This window comes from Chiloscyllium punctatum, chromosome 23, assembly GCF_047496795.1.
Source record: "Chiloscyllium punctatum isolate Juve2018m chromosome 23, sChiPun1.3, whole genome shotgun sequence".
In the NCBI taxonomy this organism is placed as follows: domain Eukaryota; kingdom Metazoa; phylum Chordata; class Chondrichthyes; order Orectolobiformes; family Hemiscylliidae; genus Chiloscyllium; species Chiloscyllium punctatum.
This window is the reverse complement of record NC_092761.1, coordinates 75,305,727-75,322,494: the sequence shown is the minus strand read 5'-3', so window position 1 is coordinate 75,322,494 and position 16,768 is coordinate 75,305,727. Positions and strand designations below refer to the sequence as shown.

The 16,768-nt window shown below is 39.8% G+C and overlaps 1 long non-coding RNA gene across 1 annotated transcript; it reads left to right on the top strand.

Annotated features, from left to right (window-relative positions):
- Window positions 1-2,190: 2,190 nt before the first annotated feature.
- Window positions 2,191-3,980, top strand: LOC140493992 (uncharacterized). Its single transcript, XR_011963822.1, has 2 exons — window positions 2,191-2,415; window positions 3,512-3,980. It is a non-coding gene; the product is annotated as an uncharacterized lncRNA (long non-coding RNA).
- Window positions 3,981-16,768: the final 12,788 nt, after the last annotated feature.

Here is a 16,768-nt window from a genome sequence, read left to right as displayed (position 1 = left end):
AGGCAGTAGGAATATACTGAAGAGGGAAATCAGGAGGGCAAAAAGGGGACATGAGATAGCTTTGGCAAATAGTAGTAAGAAGAATCCAAAGGGTTTTTACAAATACATAAAGGACAAAAGGGTAACTAGGGAGAGAATATGGCCCTTCAAAGATCACCAAGGCGGCCTTTGTGTTCAGCCACAGAAATGGGGGAAATACTAAACAAGTATTTTGCATCAGTATTTACTGTGGAAAAGGATATGGAAGAAATAGACTGTAGGGAAATAGATGGTAACATCTTGCAAAATGTCCATATTACAAAGGAGGAAGTGCTGGATGTCTTGGAATGCATAAAGGTGGATAAATCCCCAGGACCTGATCAGGTGTACCCTAGAACTCTGTGGGAAGCTAGAGAAGTAATTGCTGGGCCTCTTGCTGAGATATTTGTATTAACAATAGTCACAGATGAGGTACCGGAAGACTGGAGGTTGGCTAACGTGGCACCACTGTTTAAGAAGGGTAGTAAGGGCAAGCCAGGGGACTATAGACCAGTGAGCCTGATGTCAGTGGTGGGCAAATTGATGGAGGGAATTCTGAGGGACAGGTTGTATATGTATTTGGAAAGGCAAGGACTGATTCGGGATAGCCAACATGGCTTTGTGCGTGGGAAATCATGTCTCTCAAACTTGATTGAGTTTTTTTTGAAGAAGGAACAAAGAGGATTGATGAGGGCAGGGCAGTAGATGTGATCTATATGGACTTCAGTAAGGCATTCGACAAGGTTCCCCACGGGAGACTGAGTAGAAAGGTTAGATCTCACGGATCGGTGTTGGATCCTCTACTTTTTATTATTTACATAAATGATTTGATTGCGAGCATAAGCAGTACAGTTAGCAAGTTTGCAGATGACACCAAAATTGCAGGTGTAGTGGACAGTGACGAGGGATACCTCAGATTACAACAGGATCTTGACCAGATAGGCCAATGGGCTGAGAAGTGGCAGATAGAGTTTAATTCAGATAAATGCAAGGTGCTACATTTTGGGAAAGCAAATCTTAGCAGGACTTATACACTTAATGGTAAGGTCCTAGGGAGTGTTGCTGAACAAAGAGAACTTGGAGTGCAGGTTCATAGCTCCTTGAAAGTGGAGTCGCAGGTAGATAGGATAGTGAAGAAGGTGTTTGGTATGTTTTCTTTTATTGGTCAGAGTATTGAGTACAGGAGCTAGGAGGTCCTGTTGCGACTGTACAGGACATTGGTTAGGCCACTGTTGGAATATTAAGTGCAATTCTGGTCTCCTTCCTACCGGAAAGATGTTGTGAAACTTGAAAGGGTTCAGAAAAGATTTACAAGGATGTTGCTAGCGTTGGAGGATTTGAGCTATTGGGAGAGGCTGAACAGGCTGGGGCTGTTTTCCTTGTAGTGTCGGAGGCTGAGGGGTGACCTTATAGAGGTTTACAAAATTGTGAGGGGCATGGATAGGGTAAATAGACAAAGTCTTTTCCCTGGGGTTGGGGAGTCCAGAACTAGAGGGCATAGGTTTCGGATGAGAGGGAAAAGATATAAGAGACCTAAGGGGCAAGTTTTTCACACAGACAGTGGTATGTGTATGGAATGAGCTGCCATAGGAAGTGGTACAGGCTGGTACAATTGCAACATTTAAGAGGCATTTGGGAATGGTTTGGACAGACATGGGCCGGGTTCTGGCAGGTGGGACTAAATTGGGTTGGGATATCTGGTCAGCATGGACAGATTGGACCCAAGGGTTTGTCTCCATGCTGTACATCTCGATGATTCTATGACTAAGTTGCTCAGGATACAATTGGTTCTGATATAATATGATAGCTCTATTCCTATGAGACCCTGCATTATAAGAAAATCACATAATTGCAGCACTATTTAAACTAATGGGGCTGGAATTGCCTTATAATCAGTACAGGTAAGGAAGTGTGCATTCTACAAATAATTGTCTAAACTCTTCAATCGCATTATAGCCAATTTGCTTTGAAGAAACATGTGTTATCGCAGAACCACTTATACTAGAATATTCTTCCAGTTAGCCAACAGTCTAATGTGCCCCTCAAATAAAAAAGTGGCTCTGCCTCTTGAGGAAGCAAAAGAAAATGTCAAAATTTGCCAAAACTGTCAGTTGATGCTTTCTCAAACATGATTTCATCACTGATATATACAATTAGCTTCACATGATGTGGGTGATCCAGGATGGTATAAAATCAGCACAGCAAAGCAAATGGTATTCAGACACCTCTTCAGACTGACCACAACAGGAACTGAAGTCAACAGTAAAAGTTCATCGCAAGATGGAGAGCAACAACCCCAACTCATCTAACATCCAATCGTATAAATATTGGTCGATTTTCAGTCTCTTCTGCTGCTGTTTGCCAATCGGTGTATTAGCAACAATTTACTCATTTCAGGTTGGTGCTTTGTTCCTTTATTTGTTAAGTAAACTGGATTGTTTTTGCACTTCTCAGCCCTCTCATGGAAATTTTAAACAAAATGAAAACACTAATTGTGATTCCAGGTCTCACTCTGCCTTTATCAGAAACCCAATTTGTGAAGGCTTTGTTATAAAGTGATGGCATGAAGCAGAGTTTAACTCTGTGCATACTTGCTGATTTATGCAAAACATTTTGAAATGACATGTTATACTTCAATTCATCCAATTGTTTTCCTTTAATCTGAAATTCAGTTGTAGAATTTATGGAGTACATTACTGTCAGAATGACAGAAGTAGCAATAAACATTTTACTTCCTCAAAGCAAATTTGTACTTTGACAAAGTACTTGCTTTCAGAAAGAATTGAAGGGAAAGAAAATATAGGTGGAGAATATTATTATTAGACTGTGTCTATCAGAACTATACATACAAATATTTATTTATATTTTAATGCTCTACTAAAATATCTGACTTTTGTAATTGCATCGAACCCTGGAATTCTTGATCAGTTTCTTTCTCGGGTGCTCCAGGGACTTCAGACAAAGCTTACCAACTAAAGTGGAACTAAAGTTCAGATACGCAGTCAAATGATTAGTGAAAAATAGTCACGTAGGTCCTGGAAGAGACTGCAGGGAAAATGTTTGATTTTTGTAAGACAGTGACAGACCTATCCTGACCAGCACTGTGCCCAGCTTTATACTGGGACAGACCTGTCCCCACCAGTACTGTACCCCTTGTGGAAGCAAAAGTGAATGTCAAAAATTGCCAAAACTTTCAGTTGATACTTGATCAATGCTTTTCAAATAGGTCATTTTACTTATCTTTACTTTAAGTAAAGGTGGAATGAACACTTATTAACAATAAGCACTTCCTCTGGAATTTTCTCACACGTGTATTGTTGATTTTATTTCGGCTAACCTAGAACTATAGTCAATACCCAAATTGTGCACCTAAGGTCTAACTTTATTGTTAAGCACAATTGTTGAATCCTGGCTGGTTCAGTTCAGTTCAATAGGTTGTAGTTGTTAATGAAGTCGCACAATACATCTAATCAAAGTGCAATTTGTTTTTCAGTCTGAAAATGCAGGCAATGCTGGAAATTTTACTGAAGCACAGAAATCATCTAACATCGCAAAGTATTTGAATATAGCTGCTTTGGTGATCGGTCTCATTATTATCATAACAGTCATTGCCATCAACGCTTCGGCACTAGCTAAAGCTCATTAATAAATAAAACAAATGAAAGAAGAGCTAAATACATTTACGATTAATATGGAATGAGATGAAGTGCTCACTCATTTATGTTGAAACAGAATTGTGTATAAAAAGAAATTATTCAATCATATGAAGAAAAAATGTCAAATAAATTAATTATAAAATTTATGTCGCAGTCAGTAACAATGATTCACTGAACTTTCCGTATGTTTCCTGTTAACAAGTACAAAACGATAAACTGAAACAATCTATTTGTAATACAAGTATTGTATTCTTCTATCATAAACATGGCAATTTCTAAATAAAATGAAACCTTCAATGTTGCAAACTGTATTTGAATTGTTTTTATTAAACTCTGGTAAAATGTAACATAAAACTATCAGACAAAGCTGGGGTCAGAATAAATGAAAAGAATGATTTTTAAAGTTTTAATGGAGATACAAATTATCATCTTTTGTAATAGATTTCCTTTGGTATTGATCATGCTGTGTAGAGGATACAATAATGTCATAGGAACATTACATCATCTTATGTTATACATGTAATCTTTTCAAACTGACTAGCTGAAAGACATAGAAAACAATGGAACCAGACTGATATAAAGTGGGGCCAATGTAATGAAATTTTAAGTATAAAGGCAGAATGATTGGTGAGACTAGGGGCTGCAGGTACAATACGCAGAAGGAGTCTACATGGAGAGGAACAGAGCACAGCTCCATTTAAAGACAGATAATACAAAGAAAATGCCAAATATGGTTTGGAGACTGCTGCGTGACTTGAAACACACTGACTGATTCAAAGAACACAAAAAAAGGAAAGAGAAACAGGAAACTGTAGGGACAACGTTTCTTTTGAAATCCAACTCTTGCATGAATGGGATTTATTGTAAGAGTCAATTTTAACCAAATATTGGTAAGACAAATGATAATTGTGAATCAAACACTCATAAGCCATAATGCAATACCTACAGTATTTGATCAACAATCATTACTTTTTGATTTCCACAACATTGAAGCACTGATCATGACTTCTTCAGGTCTCTTCTCTTCCTTCTTCTTGGCTGATTTTCAAACCACTATCAATATTTCACAACGTCTCTTTCTTTCATCCTACTTTTTGGGTATCTTAATAAATTAGACCATATTCCTATACAGTTTGCCTCAGCTGATGTCAGTATCTTCAAATTGTCTCATCCTCTGTTGCTCTGCTTGCACACCCATTTTCTGATGGTTCCTTTTCTTAACTTATCTTTGCCAAAGAGAGTAAAGGTTTTCCTCTGATTTCCTGTAACTCTTAATATGATCCCAACTGATAGCACTAATAGACATGGCAGATGCTTGATAAATCATATTTTAGAATCACTGAATCCCTAAAGTGTGGAAGCAGGCTATTTGGCCAAAAAAGTCCACACCAACCCTCCAAAGATCATTCCACCTAGACCCATCCCCCTATTCTATCACTAGCCTCACATCCCTGGACACTCTGGACAATTTAGCATGGCCAATCCACCCAACCTGTGGGATGAAACCCATACAGAAATGGGGACAATGTGAAAACTTCATGCAGCCAATTGCCTGAGGATGAAATTGAACCTGAGTGTCTAGCACTGTGAGGCAGCAGTGCTAACCACTGAGCCACTTTGCCATCTGTAATTTTATTTTCTTTTAATTTAACTGCCTTTCACTGAATTAGAAACAAAGCTTCAAATTATGGGTTTTCCTAAGCTTAATACAACTCTTAATTATTCTAAACCAAAAGCAGGTTACAGGCATCCTGCGCTATCTTAAAGTATAGCGTTCCCAGGAAATATTTTGTAAGCCGCAATTGGTGTAAAGTGAAAGTGCATGATTTATATGGGAAAAACTTCGCTATTTTTCATATAAATGAAAATTCTCTCCGGATTCGTAAAAAAACAGGTACTAATATAAGTCTTTCGTAGAAGCAAAGTGGCGTAAAGTGAACGTTCAAAAGGCTAGGGGATAACTGTCATGTATTTCAATGCTCTTTTTCTCCTGTGGCAAGCCTCAACAATACAAACTAACTTTCATTAACACACCAGGAGGCCTTTAGGCATCTGGTCAACTGCTGTCTGATACCAGTTTAAAATCATGTGTCTGGAAAAACTGACCTAGTTTATTTTTAATGATCTATTCACTAGCACAATCATATTCGTCATATTCGTGCTTGAAGAAAACCCACACGAACATGGGCAATGCTTTCTGCAGCAAAACATAACTTTAATGCAGCGTGCAACCTGACACAGAATCTCAAGCAATGTGGTTTCACTCACATGATTTAGAAACTCGGCTCACACATTTCCTGTTCACCGTCAACGTGCTACAGCTACATATTATTATGACCAGATCCTGAGCAAGATTTCCTAATTCATTACAGTTCCACCTGGGATACGCTGAACTTTTTTTTCTATTCATTCAGAGGATATTGGCATTACAGTCTTGTCCAGCATTATCCATCCCTATTACCCACAAGGGCAGTTAAGAGTCAACCAAACTGCTGTGGTCTGGTGTCAGACATAGGCCAGACTAGATAAGGACGGCAGTTTCCTTCGCTAAATGACATTTGTGAACCAGATGGGTTTTTCCTGACAATTGACACAGGTTTTGCTGTCATCATCAGACTCCCAATTGCAGATTTTGTTTAAAATTGAATTCAAATTCCACCATCTGCCATGCAAAATTCAAATTCTAACCCTCAGAACTTTACCAAGGTTTCTGGACTAACAGTCAGGCAATAATACCATGAACCCTTCACCTACTTAGAACTGTTAAACTCCCATGTGATAAGGGCAGACACCTAAGGGTTCAAGTTCATAATTCTTTGATATTTGCATCATAGGTAGTCAGAGTGGTTAAGAAGGCATTTGGCATGTTTGTCTTCATTGCTCAGACCTTTGAGTATAGGAGTATGTCGAGGTCATACAGGACATTGGGGAGGCCAGTTATAAGAAGGATATTATTAGCGGAGAGAGGTTTCAGAACAGGTTTATCAGGATATTAGGAGAAAGTGAAGACTGCAGATGCTGGAGATCAGAATTGAAGAGTATGGTGCTGGAAAAGCACAGCATCTGAGGAGCAGGAGAATCGACATTTCATCAGGAATGTGGCCTGTGGGTCTAGGGTCATGAGAGATAAATGGATTGGGGGGGGGGAAGTACCTGAGCACCTGTTAATGCGATAGGTAGACGAAGGTGGGGGTGAAATTGATAAGTTGGAGAGGAGGATGGACCAGATAGGTGGGAAGAAAAATGGACAGGTAGGACCGTTCAAGAGGGTGGTGCCAAGTTGGGAGGCTGGGGTTGGGATAAGGGGGAGGCGAGGAAATGGGGAAACCACTGAAATCCACATTGATCCTATGTGGTTGGAGAGTCACAAGGTGGAAGATGAGGCATCAGGTGGTTAGGGTTTCACAATGGAGGAAGCCCAGGACCTGCATGTCCTTGGCGGAGTGGGAGGGGGGGTTAAAGTGTTCAGCCACGAGGGAGGTGGGATTGGCGTCCCAGAGATGTTCTCTGAAACAATTCACAAGTTGGCGTCCTGTCTCCCCAAAGTTGAGGAGACCACATCAGATGCAATTAATTCTGGTATCTTAAGAACACCCTTTCCCCCTGCACAATTTTTGAAATCTTCTGATCAATCCGTTCCAAGAGATAGGGACACAAATGAACCCTATCCTCTATTTTCATCACTCCATCATTGATAGCTGTTGCCATCTAGGCCTCAGAATGTTTAAGTCACTCCCTGCAATTAAGCCATGCTTAAAACTGGTCTTTGACCAAGTTTTTGATCATGTGACTTGTAATCTCCACAAGTATCTTTCGCGCCTTTTTATTTCAAAAGCCATGGGAAAGGAACAGTTTTTTTAAAAATCTGGATGTGAACATACTGGATGGACTGGAGCTCCATTCTGAGGCACACATGTCAAACTAGTAAACATCATTCATATGTTTTGCTAGATTATCCTCCTGGGAATGCTGCTGTGAAACATCCTGGGGTATTTTATTACATTAACGGTGCTTTTTAAATGTGAATTGTCACTGATATAATAACATCAAGGTTACTAGCCAATATTCCATATCATAAAATAATCTTCAGAGATTTTGTGGAATCACAGAAGTGTTACAGTTTAGAAGATGTCCATTTGGCCCATTGAGCCTGCACCAGCTCATTAAATTAATAATACTACCAACCTCCTGCTTTTTCCCAAACCGTTGCACATTATTTTTATCCGAATAATAACCCAATGCCAAATGAATGCCTCAACTAAACCTGCCTCCGCCACTTTACCACGCAATGCACTCTATACCCTAACTACTCGCTGAGTGATTTTTTTCCCCTCATTTCACCCTTGCTTTCTTTGCAGGTAATTTTAAAACTATGTGACATGTCTTTGTTCCACTTTCAAGCAGTAGCAGTTTCTCCTGACCTACTCTTGCGAGCTATTCGTGATTTTGAAATCGTCCGGGTCCGTCAGATCTCGTCATGGTCTTTAATTTTCAGTTGGTGTCTTGAATTTGAACTGGTCAGCAAAGCAAAACTGTGGACACAAATCTCACATTGTTCGAGCCAGGGGGAAAAAAAACTCACGGTCAGCTCACTTTAAGACTTCCCAGTTCCCAGTGAAAAATAGCTCACACATCAGGAAGTTACTAAATCCTCAGCAGCAGGAGAAACCCAACTGGATAGAAATAAATTGAATGGCAGCAAGGTTAGATTGGAACCAATTCAAAAAATTTGTTGCTGTCATGGTTCACCAAACAAGCTCTTATTGCAATTTCTCCAAAATGTTTCATGATGTTTAAAATAATTTGTGCATTTGATTTTATCTTTAACACAGTAAGCACAATTGACATATAATTACAACTGACTGTAACAGAGTTACTTTCACACTAGTGCAAATGTTAATTGAACAGAGAGTGACAACATGATATATACCATCACAACATACATGTGATGTCACGATGGCAGCATTACATTCTTCTGTCATGAATAATGGCAGATTAGCACAGAAAACATTTAATTCTTCTTTGGGTTTTGGCACGTTTATATTATTTGCAATGATACAAGTTTTAATACCATAATTGAACCAGATGCTTCATCTCATTCTACAGTGGTGTAAATTGAGTGAAGCACTCAAGAACAAAAACATTGGCATGGATAAGTTGAGGCGAATGGCTTGTGTCTTGATTGTAAATTCTACGTAAACTGATCCGGAGAGCGACAAATACTCTCACTCAACAGTTTCTAAGAGCCAAGAATTCAAGAATGATCCTGATTATAAGCCCATACCAGAAGAAAACTAACTACAAATATTTTGCCTTTTAAACAGTGGGTGTTCCCACTATTTCTACACATGGCTTGTTTTTTTCTTCCTCAGTACAATTTTCTCCCAAGTTTTTAAAAAGTCTGTCCAAGCCTTTTGGTGGAGGTAAAACAAAAGGACATCTGGAAGAAAATATCCTCACTCTTGATTACTATTTCATTCCAATTTAAAGGAGAGCTCCACCAATGCCTATTTCTGCTTCAAGAAAGTGATCTGCAGTCAGACAGTTGACAGCATATATTTAGGAGATAACATGGGGCCAAGTGATTTGTGTTATAGCTAAGATTTTATTATTATCTTTGGCACTCTAATGGTGATTTAAATTTGGTAATGTTATACATTCATCTTACAAAGTATTGAATAATAACATTTCTGATTGCAGTGAATTGTCTCAGATTTAAATGATGACACCACAATCTGAGTGGTACCATCATCACCTAAGAAAGGCTGTGTAAGGTAATGTTAGAAACTACATTAATTTCCACTCAATCTGCTGATGACGGGTGGGACTTGGGGAGAAAAAAGGCAGAGCAAGTTTGGATCTTGTAGATTGAGAGTCAATACTAGTGCCCTCATAGTCTTAATAACAATTTTTAACTGACTCATGTAACTTGTACCTCTTTGCTATCATGTTATAAACAACACCTTAATTAAAAGAGCCTCTTCTCATCTAAACTCATGCTGATAGCCATGATTCGGAGATGCCGGTGTTGGACTGGGGCACACAAAGTTAAAAATCACACAACACCAGGTTATAGTCCAACAGGTTTAATTGGAAGCACATTAGCTTTCGGAGCGACGCTCCTTCATCAGGTGATTGTGGAGGTGAAGTGAAACTATCACTTATTCTAACAGATGAAAGGCTTAACAGACAATCAATTCTTCAAATGTATAATTTCAGTTACATCACACTGCAAATTTTTGCTATAAATTCTGTGTTACGATCGAGCCCTCCACAATCACCTGATGAAGGAGCGTTGCTCCGAAAGCTAGTGTGCTTCCAATTAAACCTGTTGGACTATAACCCGGTGTTGTGTGATTTTTAACCATGCTGATAGCAACCTAGTCCAATCATAATTTGGTAGTTTATTGCATTGCAACACTTATAACCAATGGGTATCCCAACATTTTCAGCAAAGGGACAGTGAAATAATTCACTGGCATTTTACTGGTTCTTTTCTATCATTCTTCAGCTATATTACCAAAGAAGGAACTTTCACAGCTACTTCAGTATTATGCCATTTCCTTTCAGTAATGCAAGGAACTGAAACATTGGCTTCTTGCAATAACGGTGTATGAAAGTTGCCTTATTCAAGAATTACAATTGTTTGCAGTGTTGTTTTTTTGTGTGGGATTGCATTTTGAAGATGAACTTATGACAATAGCATCTAACATTAACTAGTCTTAATGATGTCGGGAACAAGATAAAAAGACAAACTATAAATGTTAAAAATCTCCTGACAATATTTTTACTATTTAACTCTCCTTGGATGAAGTTTTAGGTGCATACTTAACAGGGATTCAAACATAGAGGTCACTTTGTCACTTGTCAGAAACCTTGAAGTTTATTTAGAGCACTAGCAATTTAGGAAGCTACAATATTACACATATTCTGAGTTTGGCACATACTAATGTTACAGTATATTACATACAGATAACTGACTGACTGAATGACTCAAATACGCAGATTGGCTGAAGGTCAGGTGAATGTCTTTATACTGGAATATCATAGTGTGATGTCATGTAACTGAAAAGGTACAGGCCACTCCTGACTGCATGATACAGACGTGAGCCATGAATTAGCCAATGCATCCAAATTCCACAACTCACTCCTGCCAGGTGAAGCCCTGCATCAGGAACATTAAACAATAACATTTATGCCAAATACTAACCTTTACCTCATTGTGCAATTTCACATCTCTCATGAATGTTTTGAAGTACTTGGTCTGGACCTCACAGTTCCCTATCTCTAGGTGGGGGGGGGGGGGGGGCTGACTTTTCCATTGCCTACCTGTTGGCCCTTACCCATCTGCATTCCGTGAGGGTGTAGGTGGCAGAGAAAGGCCTCAATGAGAGGCCTCAAACACAATGAAGGGGGTGGGGTGGGGGGGTGTCCATGGCCTGCAGTTAATGTGACAACTTTGACTGTGGGGTTTGGTGTCTGACAAATGAGTCTTACTGCTGGGTTGACAAACAGTGATAACATGCCAAGGAACCCAGACAAATCTGGGGCAGCAGTCCCATCACTGTTGATCTGGGAGGACGTGGCGATACTAAACTGGAGATGTGTTGGGGTCTGTGTAATGGTGGAGGGGTCGTAGGTAACTGTTGCAGATGAATGCCTTAAACGGGACGAGGGACACTGCACTTTAACCATCTCCCCTGGCCTCGGCCCAGACGCCAGTTTGGCAGGCACCAGTGAGACATCTGATCCCAGACTTATCTGGGCTTGCCAGTGTGGTGGCTCTTCCTACAGTCCCAGCAATGGTCACCACTCTTGGTGGTAACTATTTAGACAATGGAGTTCCCAGTTCTCTGATTGACCTGCAATTCTCTAAGATAGAAAAGAGGTGGAAGCTGTGACATTGCACGTGTAAATTCCAATCCCATGTTTGAAGCGTTATCCCAAAGCAATACTCACATTTTTTACTCAGATGAAAGTGTGTCAATCAATAAGCTCGCCAAGAACTGAGAAAGGGCAAGCATGGACCTGAAGATCAGAAAACGACTAAAACTTGAGCACAATAATAAATTACCTATATGACAAAATCAATAGTATGATAGCTACTTGGTTTAAGATGTATTTATAGATCAAAACAAATTTTAACCAAAACAGTTGCTCTAAATTACTTGGCAAATCTCTAAGCTTTGAAATCAGAAACAAAGATTATGCATCAGAGCAACAGTTTGACCTTTCTACACTGAAAGTATATCAAGACTTGTGTGTACAATCGGAAAATTAATCATTAATCAAGTTTTTAAAGTGTGTTTGATGTCTGTTAGCTTAGTTTGCCTAGTAGAAATCCTGGATGTTTCTGATATTCCCTGTACTTGCAATTATGTATTTCAACCACCTAAACCTTGATATTTTCTGTCCACCTTGAAAGAAAATAAAATATTATCAGTGAACAGCACATTGAGATTTTTCAAACAACACTACCCATCTGTTAAATTGCCCTTTAGCACACACTTCCAGCTTGTTTAAAAACCCTGATATTAGATCAGGTGATCACTGGAGCCTGAGCTCCCGGACACCACTCACCTGGCAACAGCACAGAACCAGGAATGTTGCACAAAAACGTTGCACAGAAATTGCTGGAGAAACTGCAGATCTGGCAGCATCTGTGGAGAGAAAGCACAATTAATGTTTTGAGTCCAGTGACTTCTTTAGAGCTCAAAGCTCACTGCACTTGATACATGAACTCTGCTTTCTCTCCACGTATGCTGTCAGACCTGCTGAGTTTCTCTGCAGCAAACTGTTTTTCTTTCAGATTTCCAGCATCTGCAGTTCTTTCCTTTACTACCACAAATATGGAACTCATTACATTCCATAAATATCCTGACAGTTTAACTGATCCATCCAAATAAGTGGCTGAGCGACTAATACATCACATCAAAATGGGAGTTCTAGTTGCATTTGGAGCCCCTTCCCATCTCAGCTCTCATCAACCTTTCCACTTTCCATTGCATTCATTAACATCCATTGTCATACTTACATGACATAAGGTTCAACAATGTTTTCTTGAATCACAGCATCCTTGAAAGGCCCAAAGGTGATGGGATGGTTTCACCTGATTTTACATTATTGTTAATGTCTGCAAGACTGACATGACAATGTTACTTTAGCCAGTATCAATGATATAGTACAATCTAACTTCGACAACACTTTATGTCTTAGCACATTCACTCTGCATGCACTGCAAACGGGCAAAGAAGTTTTTGCAAATGAAATGCAGCTGGAATTTGCAAAGACATTCCTCAAATATTTGCCCCTTCAATGTCCAAAAATGGATTCCATGTTTGCACCCATCTAAATGACATTAATGTCACCCACCTTGGGCATTGGTTAAGCCATTTTTCTGTTGATTTGTACAAATGGCAAGTGAAGGCAGTTCGCAATGGACAATGTCAGCACTGGGCTCTCCCCCTATCACCAGAGTGTCCATGTCCGCTTTAACTCACAGTATCCTGACAACTCATTTACACCCTACCCCCACAAGTGGAAACCCCACCACATTGAACTTTGCATCCAACTCTCCTCCCTGCTCTCGGATCCCCAACATTCAACTAAAGATACAAACATTGCTTCTCTGTACTTCCCATGGAGGCCACAGTGGTGGTCACTATCAATAATCCTGATCCCATATGCCCTCCAATGCTGTTGCACATACCCAGATACACTTTGGAGTTTCTCCTCCTCTCTTTCCTTGTCCTCACCTCAACAAATGTCTCTCCTTTCCCCTCAACATGCTAACTGGTAAGGCATGGATACTGCAAACATTCAGGCACACTTTAGGTGTGCTCAGAGCTAATAGAGCAAGCGAGCAGTTTTCAGATGGAGCCTGATCCAATCTATGACCTGAGTCACTATCACTGTGCACAAAGTGCCCTTGCACCTTCCTTTCATTATTAGTTGCCATTGCACCCCATAAGTCTGTGCTTCCACAGCATGCTTTTAAGTGAATTGGGAAGGTGCAGTGATGGTCATGAGGGATTGGCAAGTGTTGGACAACAGTATCCGTGGACAACGGGTGAAATGTGGCTGGTGGCCTTGAATAAGTCCCAAGGTGATGTTTGCTGATAAGCAACATGGTGGTCTTCAAAGCAATTGGCAAGCTGAAATCACTAGGTAGCTGCTCTGATTCCCATGTTGAGATTTCTTGAGGTCCAACTTGTATGGCAAATTTGATAATATAGGAAGCTGACTATTAATGAGGCAAGTTGGGCCATTATCAGGTCATTTATCATGCAACAATTTCCTTTAATTAGTAACTCACCGCTGCCTAGAGAGGAGGTTGCCTCTTCACCAATCAAAAGCACATAAGATGGTACAAATCGGTCTCAATAGACAATAGACAATAGACAATAGACAATAGACAATAGATGCAGGAGTAGGCCATTCTGCCCTTCGAGCCTGCACCGCCATTCAATATGATCATGGCTGATCATTCCTAATCAGTATCCTGTTCCAGCCTTATCTCCATACCCCTTGACTCCACTATCTTTAAGAGCTCTATCCAATTCTTTCTTAAAAGAATCCAGAGACTGGGCCTCTACTGCCCTCTGGGGCAGAGCATTCCACACAGCCACCACTCTCTGGGTGAAGTAGTTTCTCCTCATCTCTGTCCTAAATGGTCTACCCCGTATTTTTAAGTTGTGTCCTCTGGTTCGGCACTCCCCCATCAACGGAAATATGTTCCCTCCTGCCAGAGTGTCCAGTCCTTTCATAAGCCTATATGTTTCAATCAGATCCCCTCTCAGTCTTCTAAACTCAAGGGTATACAAGCCCAGTCGCTTCAGTCTTTCCATGTAAGGCAATCCTGCCATTCGAGGAATTGACCTCGTGAACCTACGCTGCACTCCCTCAATAGCCAGAATGTCTTTCCTCAAATTTGGAGACCAGAACTGTACACAGTACTCCAGGTGTGGTCTCACCAGGGCCCTGTACAGCTGCAGAAGCACCTCTTTGCTTCTATACTCAATCCCTCTTGTTATGAAGGCCAGCATGCTATTAGCCTTCTTCACGACCTGCTGTACCTGCATGTTTGCCTTCATTGACTGGTGGACAAGAACACCCAGATCTCTCTGAACAGCCCCTTTACCTAATTTGATACCATTGAGGTAGTAATCTGCCTTCCTGTTCTTGCCACCAAAGTGGATAACCTTGAGATAGACTCAAAAATAGTCACTAAAGCCAAAACTTTAATTCTGATTTCTCTTCACATACAGTCAAAGATCTGCTGAGTTTCTCTAGCAATTTCTGTTCTTGCTGGATGCCTCATTTGATTGTGCTGCAAATCTTTGCATAGCCCATGCTAATGAGACTCCGATAAGATTCTGTCCCATTAATTTGTCCAGCACATTTTTTTTTAACATTAAGACCAGTTCCTTTGAGTTCGTCATTCTCACTAGACACTAAACCACCTCTGCTTTCCCAGATAAATCCAAATGTTGATGGTCTGACTGCAATTTGTTTAATCTTCCTGAGCTGTTACATTCTTGTTTTCCCAGAAAATTGTGGAGTTTTTTTACATATGAAATGTGATCTATTCTATTTGATTTGATTTGAATCACTTGTAAAAGCCACAATGGTTAATTTTTTAGGAGGAGATACATGTCTGTATAATGACCCTCAAAGTAGGGCAACACAGATTACACAACTCTGCAGAGGCAGACAGTCTGATGGGTGGCTACCTAAACAGCCTACGTAGGTTTCTATATCAGAAAACAAGTGCTGGTATCAATCCCTAGCCCCAGAAATTGACACCAATTGAAAACAATGTTACATGAATGAAATTCACCCCACAATATTTTCAAAATAAGGGAAAGTTTTGATTTTCTACAAACCAACTTGACTGACAATTTTCCAACTTTCTTGGACAGTCAAACTCGGGATTTTTCTCTCCAATCATTCTCTGAAGAAGATTAAGCTGTCAATTTTCCCGAGACGTCTTGTGGTCCAGTGGGCAGTGTCCTGGTCTCTGGTGATAAATAGAAAGCATTTTCCTATTTATTTTGTGAGAATTCATCCCATTTTGAGGATTTCCAGCAAATCTCTCAGTCTTTTCTGTACCACAAACAAAAAAAAGCTTTGATAATGCTTGACTTATCCTGTTATTAAAGCCCAGGACATTTTTTCTGGTATTCAATATTGGTTAAAATATCCAAACTGAAGCCTCGATAATAATTTATACTTTTAAGCATTATATCTTTATTTTTGTATGCTGTCCTACCCCCACCCTCCTCTAGCTTATCTCTCCACGCTTCAGGGTCATTGCCTTTATTCCTGATGAAGGGCTTTTGTCCGAAACGTCAATTTCGAAGCTCCTTGGATGCTGCCTGAACTGCTGTGCTCTTCCAGCACCACTAATCCAGAAACAACTATTCATGTAATCTAGAGTGCAATGCATTAATACTTCCTCTAGAGGTCAGCTCCTGTAACAGAACGGCACTCCCTTAGTAAAGCATTGTATCAGCAGAGGTTATGTTCTCAAATCCAGGAATTCAAAATTGCACATTTCATCAGAGAAAATCCTTAAAGTAGTGTTCAAATCAATAAAGAAATTTCACATTAATATGAAAATCACACTAACATTTCACTCACCCTGAACTCTGAAAAGCTGCTGGAATGCCTTCTGCTGAAACAGATTGAAAGGTCACATCCTAATCACTCAAATCCAAAGGTCATATCTTGAGCGTTCAAATTGAAAGGTTAAGACAAGAGATAACAAGTCCCAACTTACTCTGCACTAATTTCCTCAGTTTACCAAATATAAACTGAACTCAGTTAGACAGAGCTATATAACTGCCAACAGCAATGAAGCAATGGTTTGTCTCACTTATGGAATTACATTATATGCAATTGTAAAAAAAATGTGACTGCAAGTTTAGGTGATGTGTTAACCTGCACTTTCTCTAAATGCTAATCACTTATCATGTTCAGGAGACCAAAGATAGGAAACACTGACAGATCATCAAAACTCCTACAAATCCCTGCCCAATGTTACTGAGTTATTTTTGACTTGGAGAATTTGATATCTCAGAACTTAAATTACC